This window comes from Theropithecus gelada, chromosome 15 (genome assembly GCF_003255815.1).
Source record: "Theropithecus gelada isolate Dixy chromosome 15, Tgel_1.0, whole genome shotgun sequence".
NCBI classification, from domain to species: domain Eukaryota; kingdom Metazoa; phylum Chordata; class Mammalia; order Primates; family Cercopithecidae; genus Theropithecus; species Theropithecus gelada.
The window spans coordinates 72,937,190-72,956,792 of record NC_037683.1 but is presented as its reverse complement, the minus strand read 5'-3'; the positions used below and the strand labels follow the sequence as shown (position 1 = coordinate 72,956,792).

Here is a 19,603-nt window from a genome sequence, read left to right as displayed (position 1 = left end):
CACATATTGTCTGTAGCCCTGTCATTGTAACAGGGTTACTGCATACCATACGATGATGGTATGTTACTTCTACAATTAGGTTATCAGCAGCTTCTATCTTTGGCTCTTATTGTCTCTTTCTTTGATCACTCATTGTGGAATAAGCCAGCTACCATGTGAGCAGTCCAATGGTGGAACTCAACTGATAAGGAATTGAAGGTTCCTTGGTCTAAAATGAAAATAGGAATGCTGGTCAACACACTTCCATCTTGGAAAAAGATCCTCCAGCCCGTCAAACCTTCAGATGACTACAGACCCATCTAACATTCTGATTGCAGCTTCATGAGAGACTGAGCCAGAACCACACAGATTCCTGACCCTCAGAAACTATGAGATAATAAGTATACACTGTTGTAAGCTGCCAGATTTGGGATAATTTGTCATAAAGCAATAAATATGACACCTCTCACTCTGAGTCCAGTGCTCTTCCTACTCTACACAGTTTCACCTGCATTCAGAACAGTTTTGTTTGCAGAGGTTTGCCAAATAACCACAATATTCTGTTAGACATCATTTTTAAAAAGACAGACAAGATTGACAACATTTGTGCATGTAATTTAAAATAATGCAGGTGCTTTATTTGGATATTAGAACAGGAAAAAAAAAAAACCTATACTGAAAGTGTGCTATAGATACACTACGTATCTAGGTTTGTATTTTTGAATTCATTTATAAATCCATAACCACCTGTCTAAAATCAGTCTCAAAATTGAAGACTATCAGAGGAAGAGGTCTGACTGGATTCACTTTTACCCAAAGGAGAATTACCACAAGCTGAAGAAGTTCTTCAATTCCCTGCAGCACAGCTGTGATATTAATATAGAGTACTAGGAAACTAAAGAAACGTCTTACTTGACTGCAGTTGTCACATTATCATGCATTACAGTGCAGCAGCCTGAATCAAAGAGATATGCAAAATTCACCAAGGACAGCAGCAATGCATTTTTCCCCCCTGTATTTGTGGAAAGACATCAGGAAAAGGAAGGCAAGTATGAATGCAAAAACATCTGCTCCCTAAACTCATTTAAAAAATATCACTGCAAAAAATAAATGTGAATCATCTATAGTGTATAGCAGATGGAAGTGCAATATGTTTAACTTAAGGCAAAAAGGGGATGCAACTGAAGAACCAGAGGATACGGAAATAAAATAATACTTAAGCCCATTTTACATAATGCTGCCCATTAGGTTACACTCTGGTAAAATGTGTAGAAAATCATCTTTTATCTATATCACACTACTTTGAAAGAATTCCAAATAATTACAGTAGACTCTCTAGTGGCATTTACAATCACACTCTCTAGTGACATTTACATTCACAGAAGCCAATTTTCTTTTTTTAGACAGGGTCTCATTATGGTACCAAGGCTGGACTTGAACTCCTGGGCTCAGGTGATCCTCCTGCCTTAGCCTCCCAAGTAGCAGGAGCTACAGGCATGTGTCATGGCCCCCAGCAGAAGTCAAATTTGAGGGCAGCAACGTAACCCTAAAATGAGAAATAAATTATAGAGTTGTCTTGGTTTCAAAGCGATTTTAACTTCACTGACTTGCCTTAGAGGAACTTAACAAGAAAGAGCAAACCGAGGAACAAGTTATTTTAGATAACTGCAGCAACAATGCAATGACTCAGGATTTGGGGAAAAATTACATATGAACTTATGATCATGAAAAAAAAAATCATCAAATAGTCTGAATGCCTTTGGATAAATGGTCAATGAGTGACAGTATACAAAGGAACATAAGTCAATTTTTTGTACTGCTGATTAATTATTTGAAACCCAATTTTAAAACAAAGTTGTTTATCTTCTTGGCATGCACTTACGTTTCGTGAATTCATAACATCTCTTAGCCTCAAAAATGGAACCTTTTCAAATCTTCAGCATTCATTTAAAGGTTTCATTTTAATTTATTGGGCACTACCAAAATGGGAAAACATTAGTATCATCCATCCCTATGTTTATTTTATATGAAGAAAAAAAAATTTTTTTGAGATGAGTCTCACTCTGTCACCCAGGCTGGAGTGCAATGGCACAATCTCGGCTCATTGCAACCTCCGCCTCCCAGGTTCAAACAATTCTCCTGCCTCAGCCTCCTGAGTAGCTGGGATCACAGGCACCTACTACCACTCCCAGCTTTTTCTATTTTTAGTAGAGACAGGGTTTCACCATGTTGGCCAGGCTGATCTCGAACTCCTGACCTCAGGCGATTCGCCCACCTCGGCCTCCCAAAGTGGTGGGATTACAAGTGTGACCCAGCACGCCCAGCCAATGAAAAAATGAAATAGCCTACTTAGGCATTACACAACAGAAAGTATGATGGATTTTTAATTTCACACACTGGATACCACAAGCAATACCAGGGTCACTGGACTGATAGATGAAAACTTTTGGGTTGTGGAGACGGAGTAACAGCAATCAATGTATCATTTAACAGTATCTCAGTAATATTTTAATCATAGCCCATGTAAGAATAGATTGCAACGTCCTTTTAGGACAGTCCAAAAATTGTAGAGTTAGAAAATTACTACAAAGTCTCATTTATGAAGGGGAAATGCATAAAATTCTAAAGTCAAAGTTATCTAAAGCAATCTATGCTACTATTCACTATGTAACATATAAGATCTAGAGGAGGTTATTTGTTAATGTACTCTCATTTTGAAAAATAAGCTCAAACAAAACGCATAAAAGTATGTACCAAGTCGCATGTTTAAAAAAAAATAAATAAAAGGCCCTTTTTACCTTGTATAGTTACATTACAGAGCAAAGTTCTTTTGACTTCAGTGAGAAAACATTTCTGAAGAAATTAAGTGCCAAATGATAAAACATGATGACCACAAAGGCAGGTTTAGGTTTATAATAAAAACATATCAAGTTAAGCCTTTCCAAATAATCTATGCATACTGTCGGTAGCCAAAGCAGAAAATGCCATAGGCCAACAGATGTTTAGGAATATATATGTTTATCTATATCTGTATGTTTAAAAACTTACAGATGAAGGGATAGAGATGAACTGCCCTGATTCTTAATTGCCAAGTTTTAAGTACATTTTCATTATATTGGAATCTAATATTTCAAATTTCCTTGGGGGGGGTTAAATATTTAAATATATAAAACTGAACAGTATTCTCTAATAGGGGCTAGTGGAAGCCTGTGAAACATTTGACCTTCGCCATTAATACAAAATGTTCTTCAGTGGGCTGACATTGGGATGTAAGAACAGTCCCACTAAATTACGTTTATCAGCAGCTTAGAGTAAGTGAGTATTGCACAGCCTATGATACTTATCAGTCATCAGAGTACTTGTGACTATCAAGTAGAAATATGGAATTTAACTGTCTCTCTCCTCCCAGTATTTAATTTCTTAAAAACTCTGCAGTTATCTATGGCTTTTTGATTTGGATGACAGTAACTTAACAGCCATAACTTATCACATCAAATCATCACGTGCCTGATAATCATGGCTTTGAAAATGAGTACAATTTCTATTTTATTCGCGTAATAGATTTATGTAGGAGACCAAACACAGAAGCTGTGATCTTCTGGTTGAGAAATTCAAATTTCCTTAATCCAGAATTATGCCAAGTGCCCATATTTATTTTCTAGAAAATAAAGGATAACAAACACTTTCATTGGTAAACTCAAACATCGCTGGAACTTGAAAGAGCTTTCTAAATAATTAAATATAAAATTCAATTCAAATTACATTCAGAGTATTTTCTGTGTTAAAATTTTTGGTTTTTTTTTTAGTTTATGGAATTGAATAACCCAAGTAAAATATTTCTGTAATCTCTTAGCTACTATAATGTTAGATTAATTGGAACAGTCCATTCCCCAACCATTTGGGATAAACTGAAAATTGCCATAACGTGATACGCCTTACTATTAGTATATACTCAAAAGACTTAGAGCACACAAGATTTGATCATGTTATAAAATAAATTCAAGCTACAGTGTTACAGTTCTTTTCGAATTTGTCTAGCAGGCTTTCTAGTTTTTGCCAGAAAGCCCCCCACCCAATGAAAAATAAATAAAATAAAGTAAAATCAAGCTACAAATGAACGTAAATCCTCATAAGATTGTCTTATGGTTAAGAGATTTACTCCCAGTTCTTCTCACCATAACTATAATGTACAATAATATGAAAAGCTCATTTAAAGTCATGAATTCCAAACTCTTCCACCATCAATTCATTTTCCAAAGCTATCAAATAAATACATCGCTTAACTTTGATTTGTTTATTCGGTGCCAACACACAGAATCTTGATGATATGCAAAAAGGATGGCTAAGCTATATATGATGCAGTTAGGAAAAGTCCTTTCTGCACCATCACACACTATGAAGATTGCCTCGTCCTTGAGATCCCTTACCACAGGGTTCTATCTTGCTTATCAAACGTCCCACTACCCAGCAAAATCTCTCTGAAACTATCTCAAACACTACCATATCTGTGAAGCTCTATCTCATCCACCAACTACATGTGATTTTCCTCTCACTGACCTCACAAGAAGCAAAAGCTGAACCATTTATCCCACTATGCTTTGTATGGAAGATATTTGCATATTTGTCTTTGGCTCTCTGTTGGACTCCGAGGTCCTCGAGGTTAGAGAATGTGTCTTCTCATATTTATATTTATTCACTTTAGTGTCTAGAACAGTACAGACTCTCAGAAAATAAATCTAGCAGAATCTTTTTTTTTTTTCCATTTTTAGAGAGTCTTGATATGTCACCCAAGCTCTCTGCAGCCTCGAAGTCCTGGACTCAAGCAATCCTTTGACCTGAACCTTAACAGAATCTATCTTACAAGACAAATGGCAACTTGACTCAAAGCTCCAAGTCTCATGCTGGTCTTACATGGAATTCTACCCTTTATGCTTTATAGAATGGAATTCTCTCCTCTTTTACTTCATTACATGATAATTAGAATATTTTATGTGACTAAGTATAGATCTATGAATCAAATTTTCATTTTTCTTCTTTGGTGTCTCTTTTCCCAATCAAATCTTAATACATTAGAATTTTAAATAAAATAACTAAACAACCTAATCATGTAGGGTAAATCCTAGGATCATTAAGTCCAGTTCTCCAGAAACTCTTTAAGAAATAATCAAGATAAAAAATCACTTGAAAAATTTTTCACGGTTTAAATCATACCAAAGTGCCATCCTACCATTCCCTGTGCCAAGAATGCAGATAATACTGTTTTCAAACAGGGATTATTTAGAGAATGGAAAACCAAACAATTCTGGGTTTGCTGGCCTAAGCATAGTAAATCAGCAGAGAAGTTCTGATATTTACTAACAGGAAAAATATTATAAATGGAAGATGTTTAAATCTAACAAAATCATTCTGAATCATCTTTAATAAAGAATAGCTTCCTGTTGCATTCGAAAGCTAGCATAGCATATCGTCTAAAAGCTGTGACTTTTTTACTCATCCATTCATTTAACAAATGTTTATTAAGCACCTACTCTATGTTAAGTGTTGATCATGGGAGTTGTAATTCTGCAGTTCATACAAGAAAGCTGTGCTTTCTTAAAGTTTACAGGTAGTTAAATACATTTAATCTGCAATACTGGCTCCTACTAGTGCTTCAGTGATCATATATAATAAATACAGTTATTTTAGTCACAGACTTCTCATTGATATAAATTTACAATGAACTATAAGTCAAAGTATCTAGGTCCTAGTCTCATTTCTGTAGTTCTGTAGTTTACTTCTCACAGAAGTCACAACAACAACTCAGAGCCTCGCTTTCACACGTACAGCTTGAATGCGTAAGTCCAGCCTGCTTTCCTTACAGGGTTATTACGAGGATTAATAAAAAGATCCAATAAAAAGTGAAAATGCACTGGGCATATTTTTAGATACTATATTAATTTCACATGCATGGCTTTATTTAATAGTAATTATAGTCCTATGGTACTATAATAAAATACTCCTTATCTACATGTCAGAGTCCACAGTTATCTGTAAGAAACATCTCTTTCAAATTTGTCTGTTTTAAAATAAATGCACATATTTATTTACACAGATAATTATCACCAGTACTCTGGTAGCAATCACGTCCCAGTTCATTGTCCTTAAAGGTTTCCTCAAGGAACCCTAGTGCAGATAATGCTAGAAAGTGTTTCAGTTTTGTTGTAGTTGGTATAAGAATGAATTCCTGGAGGCAGCTCAGAATTCATTAAAGAGAACTGCCTCAGGGTGACCCCTGAGGTTCTTTAAAGTTTCCCTGCTGGAAGAGACCTGGAATTGTCCAGTTTGGAAGATATAAGTACTAAATACATCAGCGTAATAAAAAAGAAAAAAAAAGGAATGCATTTGGTTGACAGGAAGTAGGGGAGAGGGAGGAAGTGTTACCTTGCAGACTCCTAGCATCTGTAATGTTAGCAAAGAAGTTTGTTGTTATTTCTTTCCAGAAATCAAGCTCAAAGTCTTAGCAACCAACTGAAAACTCCAGCTGCCCTCTCAACTTCTGCCTTCCTTAATAAAGATGGTATAGCAGATGTAGCCAGCTTCAATTAACTTTTATGAAAAGAATTATTCTTTTATGTTTAGATACATTCTGTAATGAATCTCTGTCACTCTTATTTACTCTACCAATTCTCCAGAGAAATCCCTCTTCCTTAATTACACTTTTAATGTTTTGATCCCCCAACCCTCACACGCATTTTTTTTTTTTTTTTTTTTTTTTTTTTTTTAAAGTTGGTATGTGACCTCAGTCAATCTAGGGCAGATTTTCCCAGACACAAAATAATTTTTGTTTTCAAGCAGTATCAGTAAGATTCTGTTAGAAATAATAAAAATAGTGCTGCCACTGTAATTTTTTAATGAGGATACACATTCATATCCATCAGTTACACAAAGTATACAAGCACAGGACGGCACTACCATTATTTTTCAAGGACACAAAGGTGTGATAAATAGTAATCATCACTTCATCATTTCCCTGCCTTCCACATATAAGTACATATGAATGTATGTGTGCATGCATCATGCCTTTCTGATGACTGCTCAACACCAAAATTTTAATGACTTTTTTTGGCTCCTTTTTTTAATGTATGTATATTTTTAAAAAACTGATTCTATTTGACATCATGGCAGCCATTCTGTCAGAGGCATGTGAGCCAGAGCAACTCCATCTTGAATGGGGTAAAATGGATAAAATGAGGCTGAGACCTACTGGGCTAAATTCCCAGACAGTTAAGGCATTCTAAGTCACAGGATGAGATAGGAGGTCTGCACAAAATACAGGTCATAAAGACCTTGCTGATAAAATAGCTTGCAGTAAAGAAGCCAGCAAAATCCCACCAAAACCAAGATGGCCACAAGAGTGACTTCTGGTTGTCCTCACTGCTACACTCCCACCAGCGCCATGACAGTTTCCAAATACCATGGCAAAGTCAGGAAGTTACCCTAGATGGTCTAAAAGGGGGAGGCATGAATAATCCACCCCTTGTTTAGCATATCATCAAGAAATAACCATAAAAATGGGCAATCAGCTGCCCTTCACTTGCCTAATAAACTTGTTTTCACTTTACTCTATGGACTTGTCCCGAATTCTTTCTTGCAGGAGATCTAAGAACCCTCTCATGGGGTCTGGATTGGGACCCCTTTCCTGTAACAATTCCATTTTTTCTCTGAAATGGTCAAAGATATTTCTCAGAAAATAATATTAGTAAAAACTGTATGAATGATATTATAAATATATGAGCTGGGAATTCTAGACAGGCAGTTCTGGATTTGAACATCAATGCTGTGGGCTATGACACAAATACTTAATCTCTCTGAGCCTTAGTTTCTTCATCTAAAAAGTGGGTTTATTTTTGCAAGGAATAATATATGCAAAAACTAACACCTAGCTTTCAGACGCATAATTTGCTCCTTTCCCAATTTCTCTCTTGTTGGAGACACAAGATCATGAAGATGGTAGTTCAGGAACGAACTTTCCAAAGGGTCACAAAAGTCAGGATAAACTCAGAAATAAAAATGCACTGGCAGTTATTATTGACTCACATAGTAATTATGGTCCTCAAATCTTGCTATAGTTAATAAACTTCCCTTTGTCTCATACTGATCATTTTGGCATCATCTCATGGAATTAAAAGTGGAGCTTAGGTATTTGTTTCACCGATCTTTAGGAAAAATTTGAGTCATTCGGAACACATTTTAATGATTTTGATGATAATGTGAAGTAAGGGTTGCCCATTAAACCTGGCCGGGTGCAGTGGCTCACGCCTGTAATCCCAACAATCTGGTAGGCTGAGGCGGGCGGACCACCTGAGGTTGGGAGTTCGAGACCAGCCTGACCAACATGGAGAAATCCCGTCTCTACTAAAAGTACAAAATTAGCCAGGCATGGTGACACATGCCTGTAATCCCAGCTCCTCAGGAGGCTGAGTCAGGAGAATCACTTGAGCCTGGGAAGCAGAGGTTGCAGTGAGCAGAGATGGACCCACTGCACTCCAGCCTGGGCGACAGAGCAAGACTGTCTCAATTTAAAATAAATAAATAAATAAATAAATAAATAAATAAATAAATAAATAAATAAATAAATAAATAAATAAATAAATAATTTTTTAAAAAGCATGGGGGGCTGTTACCCATTAAACCTGGCTCCTAGGTTACTTCTTTCACTGTGTGTCATGTGCCCTGACCTCTCTTTAGTCTCAATGTTAACCCTCAATGGTATTACCACAGTTCTTTGCATACTGTAGAAACTGAAAAGCAGTTTTTAAAAAAGAAAGGAAGAGAAGGAGAGGAGATGGGAGAGGAGAGAAATGTGAACTGAGATAATTCACACTTACTTTACCTCTCAATGAGATAAGGGTAAAGATTTTGAAAATCCTAAAATATTATTTATTATCGCCAATCTGAAACTTTTATAGCATCACATAACTGGAGTCAGACTGCATCAATGATTAAATTACTTTCTTAATATACTCTTTAAATTTAGGCTCTTTCAGAGCCCTGCTCGTTCCATCCACCAATAGTCACAGATTCATAAACTCTAACTAGAAAAAGAAATACAGGGATTATCTCAGTAATGCTTCCCCACACCCTGTTATAGATGCATCCATTAAAGTGAATTGGTGAAAGGTTTTTCGGTACAAGTCTGAGTGTAGAAAACAGTACAGAAATCTCTACTTCAGATACCATGTGTCACAGGGATCCTGAGGTTGCTTCCCTGACTCTCACGCCATTAATACGCTTCATAAGCTATCCAGCCACACCTAAAAGCCCTCAAGTAGAACATTCACAATCGCCTTCCTTAATGACACTCCCTGCCCCAAAGGCAAAGAAAGGAATCACAAAAGAAAGTGAAAGGAGATGCACAAATAAACTGATGAGTAATTGCAAAGCCTGTGCCTAAGGGAAATCAGGATTTTCCTGAAAACTGGCCACACTCAGCCTGCAGGAAGTTCTCAAAAGTGGTAATATCTCCAGTTACAAATTCTAGTTCCTTCCTTCTAGGTCAATTTGCAGATCCTAAGGTCATATGTTTTTATTCAGAAAAGGCCCTGGCAAGCCACAACTAACATTCAGGAGATATGTGGTCTTGGAGAAATTGCTTAAATTATTTCAATTGCCTCATCTTGAAAGTGGAGATAGGCTAGGAGTGGTGGCTTAAACCTGTAATCTCAGTGCTTTGGGAGGCCACGGTGGGAAGACAGCTTGAGCTCAGGAGTTCCAGAGCAGCCTGGGCAACATAGCAAGATCACATCTCTACAAAAAATTTGAAAATTAGCTGAATGTGGTGGCACACACCTGTAGTCTCAGCTACTTGGGAGGCTGAGGTAGGAGGATTACTTGAACCCAGGAGTCTGAAGTTATAGTGAGCCATGACAGCACCACTGCATTCTGGCCTGGGCAACAGAGCAAGACCTCAGCTCTAAAATTAAATAAATAAAATGGACTTAATAATTACATTTACCTCCTAGGGCAGTTAAAAGAACTACACAAAGCTGGGCATGGTGGCTCATGCCTGTAATCTCAGCACTTTGAGAGGCCGAGGTGGGCAGATCACGAGGTCAGGAGATCAAGACCATCCTGGCTAACACCGTGAAACCCCGTCTCTACTAAAAATACAAAAAAAATTAGCTGGGCGTGATGGCAGGCACCTGTAGTCCCAGCCACTCGGGAGGCTGAGGCAGAAGAATGGTGCGAACCCGGGAGGCAGAGTTTGCAGTGAGTGGAGACAGTGCCACCGCACTCCAGCCTGGGCAACAGAGTGAGACTCTGTCTTAAAAAAAAGAAAAAAAAAAAAGGAACTACGCAAGATAACAGATGTAAAGCAATTGACATACAGTCATCTTACAGCCAATGTTAGTTATTATTTTTATTTATGAATGAGTACACACGTCTGAAAGTGTTTCTGAAAAAAAGTCCCCTTTTCTCTCTGATCTGAACAAACGTACACCTTAGATAATATGAATAATAATATATACCATAATTATTAGGCTTCCCTATAATGTAATTACCTGAGGGAATAAATAGCTATGATTACTAAAATCAATGGAATTAGTTTTGCCAATGAGAAAATCAAACTCAGTTGGAAGTTCTTTGACACTCCCTTTAGTAATCTACTCTTTTCAGATCCTTTTAGCAATGATATCTTTTAGCATTATTATCTCTAACCTTTGAGTTCTTTATACTTGTATTTATATTATAAAAATTATAATGCCTGAGCAACATAGTGAAACCCCAGCTCTACAAAAAATTAAAAAATTACTCGGGCATGGTGAAACATGCCTATAGTCCCGGAGGCTGAAGTGGGGGGACAGCTTGAACCTAAAAGGTGAAGCCTACAGTACTGTGATCGGCTCACTTGTAACCACTGCACTCCAGCCTGGGGGACAGAGTGACACCCTGTATCAAATTTTAAAAAAAAGAAAAAGTATGAAATCATGTTTGGTAGTCCTATGCATAATAATACCTTTTTTTTTGGCAGAAAAATAAGAAAAAAGAGCCTATTACCAAAAAGTCATGTCCAAAACCTATTTATTGATAAACAATATTCTAAAACTTACACTAAAAGTGTTTGTTCTTTTAATATCCATTACATTTTTTCTTATGTTTGAAGTCCCTCATTTCTCTTTTTTCCCCCCTCAGACAGAGTCTTACTCTGTTGCCCAGGCTGGAGTGTAATGGTGCCATCTTGGCTCACTGCAACCTCCGCCCCCTGGGTTCAAGCAATTCTCCTGCCTCAGCCTCCTTAGTAACTGGGATTAGAGGCTTGCACTACCACGCCTGGCTAATTTTTGTATTTTTACTAGAGACAGGGTTTCGTCATGTTGGTCAGTCTGGTCTCAAACTCCTGAACTCAAGTGATCCACCTGCCTCAGCCTCCCAAAGTGCAGGAATTATAGGCATGTGCCACTGTGCCCAGTCTCTCATTTCTCTTAATAATACAAATCTATAGTCACTTTAAAACAAACTATCCTTACTTATATTGGCCAGGCACAGTGGCTCACACCTGCAATCCCAGCATTTTGGGAGCCCAGAGGAGGAGGATCACTAGAACCCACAAGTTTGAGACCAGCCTGAGCAACATAAGAAGACTCCATCTCTACAAAAAAAATAAAAATAAAACTAGCTAGGCATGGTGGTGCATGCCTGTGGTCCCAGTTACTTGGGAGGCTGGGATGGGAAGATTGCAGGGCCCTCGAGGTCAAGGTTGCAGCGAGCTGTGATCATGCCAATGCACTGCAGTCCCGTGTGACAGAGACACTCTGTCTCCAAAAAACAAACACATCCCCCCTCCCGTCCCCACCTTCCCCCGCCAAAAAAACTATCCTAACTGGAGAAACGTGTGGCATGAACTTTTTCTTACAGAATACTCTAAAACTCTTACTTCTTTCTAGTTCCACAGACTTTGATGAGTGGCCACCTTTTAGTGCACTGGATGGAGAAATAAGAGTAACTGCAACATGATCCCTAGCCACAGGACTTTAGCTCAAAGTCCGGAGAGAAGACAGGTACATCCATAAAAATAGCTTGTGTTGACTAATGTGATGCTTTAACACCTTCCAGATCTCATAACATCCTGGGCTTTCTATATTTGAAAGAGAATCCTGGTGACTATACTCAATTAGAAAGCTTTTTCTGTTTCTGCTGTAACAGAGGAAGAAGAAGGGGAGGCTCAGAAGGGATTACAGCACGCTGTTGGTAGAAACTTCCATGGAACTTCATTTCATGAGACCTGTGCTTATCAGATCAAAGCCATTGGATCAGAACCTATACCTCACAGACAGTATCTGGAAAAATAAGAAAAATGAAAGTAGAACGAACCAAGATCCCCTTCCTTTTGTGGGCCTAGCCCCACTTAATTTCCTAACAATTCTATGAGGTTGGTATTACCCAAATTACAGTAGGAAAACTAAAGTTCTGAAAATTTCAGGAGCTCAAGTCCACAAAGCAAGTTAGAGCTGCAACTAGAATTCTTGTTTTCCCCACTTGAAAGTTCTGACCAGGTGATCTCTCTCTAAAAACTACATATCCTTGAAGGCAACATTAACATCAGAGTAATCCAATCCCGTCATCAGAAATGAAAATATTATGCACATCATCTTTATACAATAATCATAGTAAGAAAGCCGGTGGCTTGTCAATTTTGGGAAATCATTATAAACCTCAACTGCAATAGAAAAAAAAAAACAAACAGAAAAATATAGACAGAATAGGAAAATCTTTTTGATATCAATGATATAATTTACAGCTTACAATTTTTTATTTATTTATTTATTTATTTTGTATTTTTAAGGAGCTAATTTAATGTGCACATCTTAATGTGCACATAAATATCACACTTCCATTTCCCAAGAGTTATAAAATGCTGACATCACCAGTAAATTGATTTCAAAATTCAAACTGCAATCATATAATTTTTTTAAAAAACACAGAACCAATATTCATATGTAATGAACAGATTCAAACCTATCTCTTATCAGAACACTTCCAGAGATGTAAATAGTGCCTGCTACACTCAAACAAAACCATTTTACCCCCTTTTACATTGACTTCTATGAGTCATGTAGCTTTAAAAAGTGTATGCCATTAGATTATCTGTAAATATCCAGCAAGTATTGACAGAGCCTTCCTGAAATTAATTGTATGTTTAAGGCTAGCCAATATTTTAATTTCACACCTTGGTTGGCTTAAGAGTTGACTTGATCACTCTACTGTAACTACCTGAGATTCTGTTCTGATTTTTTAATGTGTTCCATCTGATTAAAGGGGCTTCAATAGAAGACATTTAGAACATATTTTAAAAACCACTTTGCCCAAATTAAGTACTCAAACACACTCCCTCCATTTGGCTGCTGTACTAAGATCTACTATAATGGTGCCAGAAATATATTTGTACTGATATAACTTATTCGATGGAAATAAAAACCTAATTCTGTCATAGGAGTAAGTAGGACGACTAAAATGTAGGAAGACCCAGGAACTGCCTTTGTTCTATCACAATTACAGTGACAAAAATATTTATGTTAAGAGAATAGCTGCTGACACTGAAAGAAGTGGGAAGCAGGCCAAGCACGGTGGCTCACGCCTGTAATCCTAGCACTTTGGGAGGCCCACACACGTGGATTGCCTGAGCTCAGGAGTTCGAGACCAGCCTGGGCAACACAGTGAAACCCTATTTCTAATAAAATACCAAAAAATTACACAGGCATGGTGGTGTATGCCTGTAATCTCAGTTACTTGTGAGGCTGAGGCAGGAGAATCACTCAAACCCAGGAGACAGAGGTTGCAGTGAGCGGAGATCCTGCCATTGCACTCCGTGACAGACAGAGAAAGACTCCATCTCAACAACAACAAAAAAGTGAGAAGTAAGGCTTTAAAAAGATGAAAATAGAAGCTGGGAGTTTTCACAGACTCCAGCTTATTTGGAGATACGAACCACTGCACCTACCTACCCAATCAATACTAATGAACACTATAATCACTATAATCAAACAAAGCAACTACACATTAGGAGAAAATTAAACTATTATTTAGAAAGTTTCACTAGTTTTCTGTGTGGGTAATTTTATTTGTGAATGGTTAAAGAACTTAGAACGGTGGCATTTTTTTTTTAAAGGATTTTGCTTTCTTTAATATGGATTTGGTTAGAGCTTACTTCATATCTTAATCATCACCCTTTTATATATAAGTTTATGAAACAAAACCCAAAAAGCCTTTCATGGTTATTCAGAACTTGATTTTACTAACAATTCCAACAAGTGTGGTCTGCTCTTTGCTGAATTTTGTTTCTTATCCACAGTCCTTCCATTTCACCTTAGGGGTGAACCCTTAATAAAATATATAGTGAAGGTAGGCAACAGTGGTATGTATGACAAGACAGGGCAAAATGGGTCTAAAGAGAATCTATATTCCACTGAATACATTAATTCAGTCTAGTGTATTCACTCTAGTATGTACAGTTCTACATAAGTTAGAAAACTAAATTTCAAACACTGCTTGGGGACACGTGTGCTCTACAATATGAAAATGCTATATGCATTTTGCACAAGGTTGTGAAAGTCCTCAATTGATTTCCTCCTGCTCTTCATCCTTGGCATCACTTTAAACTCAAAAGTATCATCGTGTTTTGTCTTTTTCTTTCATCAACATCCTGTTCGCACGTCTAACTGATTTAGGATTTAGAAGCACAAATGAGTCAAGGATGCCACCATACAGCTAGAATAGAGGTTTCTTTAGTTAAATGGAAAGTGTGAGAGGTGAACAACAGCAACCACAGTGCTGTTCCCATTTGCTCCCTTCACCACAATCCTACTCTGTGCAGACAGTCTCCAGTGTTTTTCATGGTAAGCACTTTTGGGAAAGCACTAAGCTAACCCCACATTCACTAACTCTAAAATGACTGTAATGAAACTCCAAATACAAAATTTGTGTGCCAGTAGAATTTTAGAGGGCTTTTTTTTTTTTTTTTGGCTTTCATGGATAAAACCATAAAGAATATGACTTACATATGCAAAACCATAGTACACTACAGTAAAGCCCAGAAACACTCAATAATCCTGGTTAATCCTGGCCCACTGTATTTATGCAAAGCCAATTTGGTAGTGGAAGTAAAGCAGGAGACTCAATACAAAATAACAAACAATCAAAATAATATCTTTTTGATCTTGTAAATTATTAATAAATATTAATAAAACATGAAATGTAGATATGCTCTACACCGATGGTTTTCAAAGACCACCTGCATTAGATTTAAATGGGATGTTGGTAATAGTTATTCCTAGGACCCAGACTGGACTCAATGAATCAAACTCTCTGGATATGGAGTCTTGAAATACCCATTTTCAAAACGCTCCCCAGATGCTTTATATGCAATTAAGTACCACTGACTGAAGTATGAACAGTGTTTATACTTCCTGATCACAAAGATGAAATAACACTGCGAGATGGAACACACATGCTCAAGCAAATAAAAGTAGCCACTATTCATAGAACAAAAGAATGGAATGGAAGGAAAGTCAGAGACCACTGTCCAGTGAGACTAACCAAGACCAAAGCTTGGTGTTCAAGGTCACCAAGCTAGTTGTTACATCATTTAGACTTGAAAACAGATCTCCTAACTCTGCTTGGTGCCAGTTCCAGCATCCTATACTTCATCTATCTCCACAAAACAAAAGCTTGAAAATACTAGTTGTTAAAATGTCACACTTTAATGTTTTATAATATCTATATATTCAGAGACTGAAACAATACCACCGTTGTATGTTTATAGAGTTCTTTGCCAACAAAAAAAAAGTGTTTCCAAGTTTCTTATAATCTCTGACATACAGTGTAAGGTAGCCAGGGTAGAAATTGGCATCTGCATCTTACAAGTGGAAAAACAAGATTTCCAGAGATTGACTGACTCCTCCAACGTCTCATAGGCCTAATAGCGGAGCCAATAACCCAATATCCACCATCTTCCCATTTTCCAAAGAAGCTGTCTTCTTTCTATTTACACCTCCCTGAAATCTGTAAAACTCTCAGCTCAACCACTATTTTCCACTTCTTAGGTTTAAAGATTTAGTCCTCAAAGATATCATTATGAAATAGATGTTACTGTCTACAACCAGAGTCTCTGAGCACATACCTCAAAAACTCCAGGTGTTAACTACATCTTATCTCCATGGATTTCTATGATATAGCTGGCAGAAGGTTTATTCTGCGTACAAATCCAGCAGATATAACACTGCTGTCGAGAGCCAGTGTTCATTGTATTATCAGTTTCAGCCTGATAATTTGATATGACGGGTATGAGGCAGAAGCTACAAGTCTCTCCTTCTAAAAACAATAATTGTGAGCCTTTATTCTTCACCAGGAATATCAAGGTCATTGTGTGGATCAAACCTAAAAGGAAGCTTCCATCAACAGATGTCATAAGAGATAAGCACCAATTTGACATGCTCTTGCAGAATGATTACCTGCTATCAGAGAAGTTATGACAGCTGTGTAGTAAGACAATGCAGGCCAATTCATCAGTCCTCTGGGCCCCAAGTGCTCCCCTAATGGATATGACAAACGTATGCCTCACTGCCACACACTGGGTGTTTACTACTACAGGGCTGTTTGTATAGCGATCCAACTAATCAATGGTGATAGTCATGTTTTTTGTAATTGATGTAAAGCCAGAATTGCATAACTCTATTGAATGACTCCATCTTTTGCCATAGTATGACAGACTTTGGAAAGAAAAAGGTAGACTATTGCACACACAGAAAATCCTGGGGAGATATAAACAACATGCCCATTTCCTTGGCTTTGAGATGATGTTACCGTTGCCACACAGAGCCTTCTCCCTCCTGCTTGGTTACCTTCTTCAAAGGTTATCCTCCTTTACCTTTGAAAGTCTCAACTCAAACATTACCCTAGATCTCAAGATCCCCTGCTTTTAAAGTCTGTGTGGGTATTTTGAAGGAAGATTCAGACTGCATGGGCATTAAGATGTCCTAAAAAGTTCAGATCACCTCATTTTAAGAATCAGCCACTCTTCAGCATCAGCTGACTATTGCTCTAAAGGAACATATTCTGACAGTTATCACGTCTTTAGTGTTTCAAGAGAAGTAGAGATCTGAATTTTTAATTGCCATTCTCCAGGTTTTAAATGTCGGCAACTGTTTGAATTTTGGTTACCCTGAAAGTGGAGCCTGAGATACAAGGACTTCCAAGTAGTTTTTTTTCAGAACTAACTCCAAGAATCAGGAGAGAGAAAACTGGGGCAAAGAAAGAATAAAAATCAACCACGGGGTCTTCGTGAGGTCTCAGAGGCTCACAGAATCTTCCCTGTGGATAAGGGAAGGCATGGGCATTTATCCTCCAAGCCCCTTTCCCTTGTTGGTTATGAGTTCTTCTTAGGGGCATTAATTCCACTACACTTTGCAACTGTACCTGCTGAAGTGCTGACTAAGCTTCCTCAGTTTGGGAGAAAGCCCTGAACAGAAAGGAAACAACTGTGCCCCAGGCGGGATGCAGTCAGTATTCAGAGAATCACAGCTGTGAGTGAAATCGAAGGTGACCAAGGGGATCTGACTTAGGGCACAAAAAGCAACTACTCCAGCAACTAATAAAAACTATAAACATAGTGCAGGTCAAACAATTAATGGGCACAGTCTTGATCTCACTCATGGACTCCATCTCCTTTCTGGCTTGAGAGAATCCTTCCCCGACAACTTCCCAGTACCAATCCTTTACAGTGACGCTCAACATTCTACCACCATGATGCTGGCATCTACACCCCTGAATTTCATCATTTATACTCAAGTCCACTGACCCCCTAGGCTATGAGCACAAAGAGGAGAGATTCTGCAACCTGTTTATGATCTCCAGCACCTGGGTGAAGGTAGGAGTACAGTAAAAATCGGCCAACTGAATTTGTTCATGGAAAAGGTCCATTAGTATTTGTGGAACTGAATAAATGAATATAATTTTTAACAAAGCTCTATTAGCTACAACCATAACCCAAGCCCAATCAGGAGAAAGAGTCCTGAGGTCACTAAGGAACAGAACAATCATCTCAATTCCTGCTCTAAAGAGCCTTATAACTCAAAGACATTAATCACTGACAAAGACAACTTGTTTTCTGAAAGGCTATACTGCCTCAACTATTAAAATTATGTATTCTCAACATATGTGCTTTTTCATATTACTGAAAAAGTCTACAAAAGTATCTTTGCCCTCAGAAAAACAACACAGTTGTAATTCAATTTCATCATCTGCTGTTACTGAAACTGGATTTTTCTTACATGCAACCTAGAAATTCACCTTGTTTCCCATGCAAACTCTTCTTGATATTTCCACCTTTTGCTAAGGATCTCAGAGCATTTCCCATCTGAAAGACATCCACTTGGGCGGGGTGAGGCCTGAGTGAAGATCTGAACAGAGAAGCTTCGGGAGAGATCAACACAGATGGGGGAATTCTGGAATTATGAAACATTCCATAAAGATCAAGGTTCTCCTTATACCAGCTGAGTGGATACCTGAACATAAATAGCAGAGGAGCAGGCTGCATGTTCCTATCCTACATACGGCACAAACAAAAGAGAAAAAATAAGTACTCATTAGGGAAAGCTAAATGTAGAATGGCAAGATCCCCAACAGACTTCCATTCTTTAAAAAAGTAAAGAAAGGTCTCCTGTGTTAAGAAGCTGCCACATTATTTCTAGCAATATACATGCACAGATAGATATACATATATATTTATGTCTACACATGTATACATATATATTTTAAAGCATAAGAACTTACATAAATGGGTTCTTACAGAAAATAATGTCAGTCATTCCTTGATAATAACATTACTTGTAGACCTAGGAATAGTTGGGTAGTGTTTCCATGTATTTGCTAATTAAGAATTCCCTGCTTTGGTAAACTTACATCCATCAATTCCCACTTACTTTTTACTCTCAAAGGAAGAAATAATTTCCATAGATGATAAAGCTATTTAATACATTCTGAAAGTACATGTGCAACAACTTAAGAAAGATCAGCTAAGAGAGGCAGGAAATGGAGAAAATTTGATAAGAGTTCAATAACGTGACTTCGTTCCAACCTTCCAATCTTTAGTCCATGTTGACCTTCAACCCAGTGTATCAAAGGAATTAGCCAATGCCATAGCAAGGTGACAAACATTATAAACTCTTGAGAGGAGGACTGGGTGGGGCTTGAAGGCTAATAAAATATGCAAACTTTTTTTTTAAAGGACAGTAATGATCGTGGACTTACCTCAGAAACATTGTTTAGAAAACGATCTAGCTGCCCACATCTTAAGGAAGACAGTCTTGAGTAATAAGTAACATACCCTGATGCAGACTCAATCCTGTCAAAATAATCTAATCTCTCCCGATGGAGTGACTGGCCCAGTAGATCAAAGGAAGAAGCAAGACACAATTTATATTCGGATTTTTACAAAGCTTTTGATTCTGCTCCTCATAACATAATCATCAATAAACTGAGAAAACAGGATCTACACTGCATAGCTATGAAATGCCAGGAAGGTCATGCCCAGTAGGGAGCTATTGATGGAAAAGTGTCAGCCTTAGAGGGAGTATAATAAATGGGGCTC

The 19,603-nt window shown here is 37.7% G+C and overlaps 1 protein-coding gene and 1 non-coding gene across 2 annotated transcripts in view; one reads left to right on the top strand and one right to left on the bottom strand.

Annotated features, from left to right (window-relative positions):
- PTPRD (protein tyrosine phosphatase, receptor type D) overlaps positions 1-19,603 on the bottom strand; it is a 550,091-nt gene that overhangs the window by 482,903 nt on the left and 47,585 nt on the right. The gene's annotated exons all lie outside the window — the stretch shown is intronic.
- LOC112608772 lies at positions 3,987-4,048 on the top strand. Its single transcript, XR_003116063.1, has one exon. It is a non-coding gene; the product is annotated as a U7 small nuclear RNA (small nuclear RNA).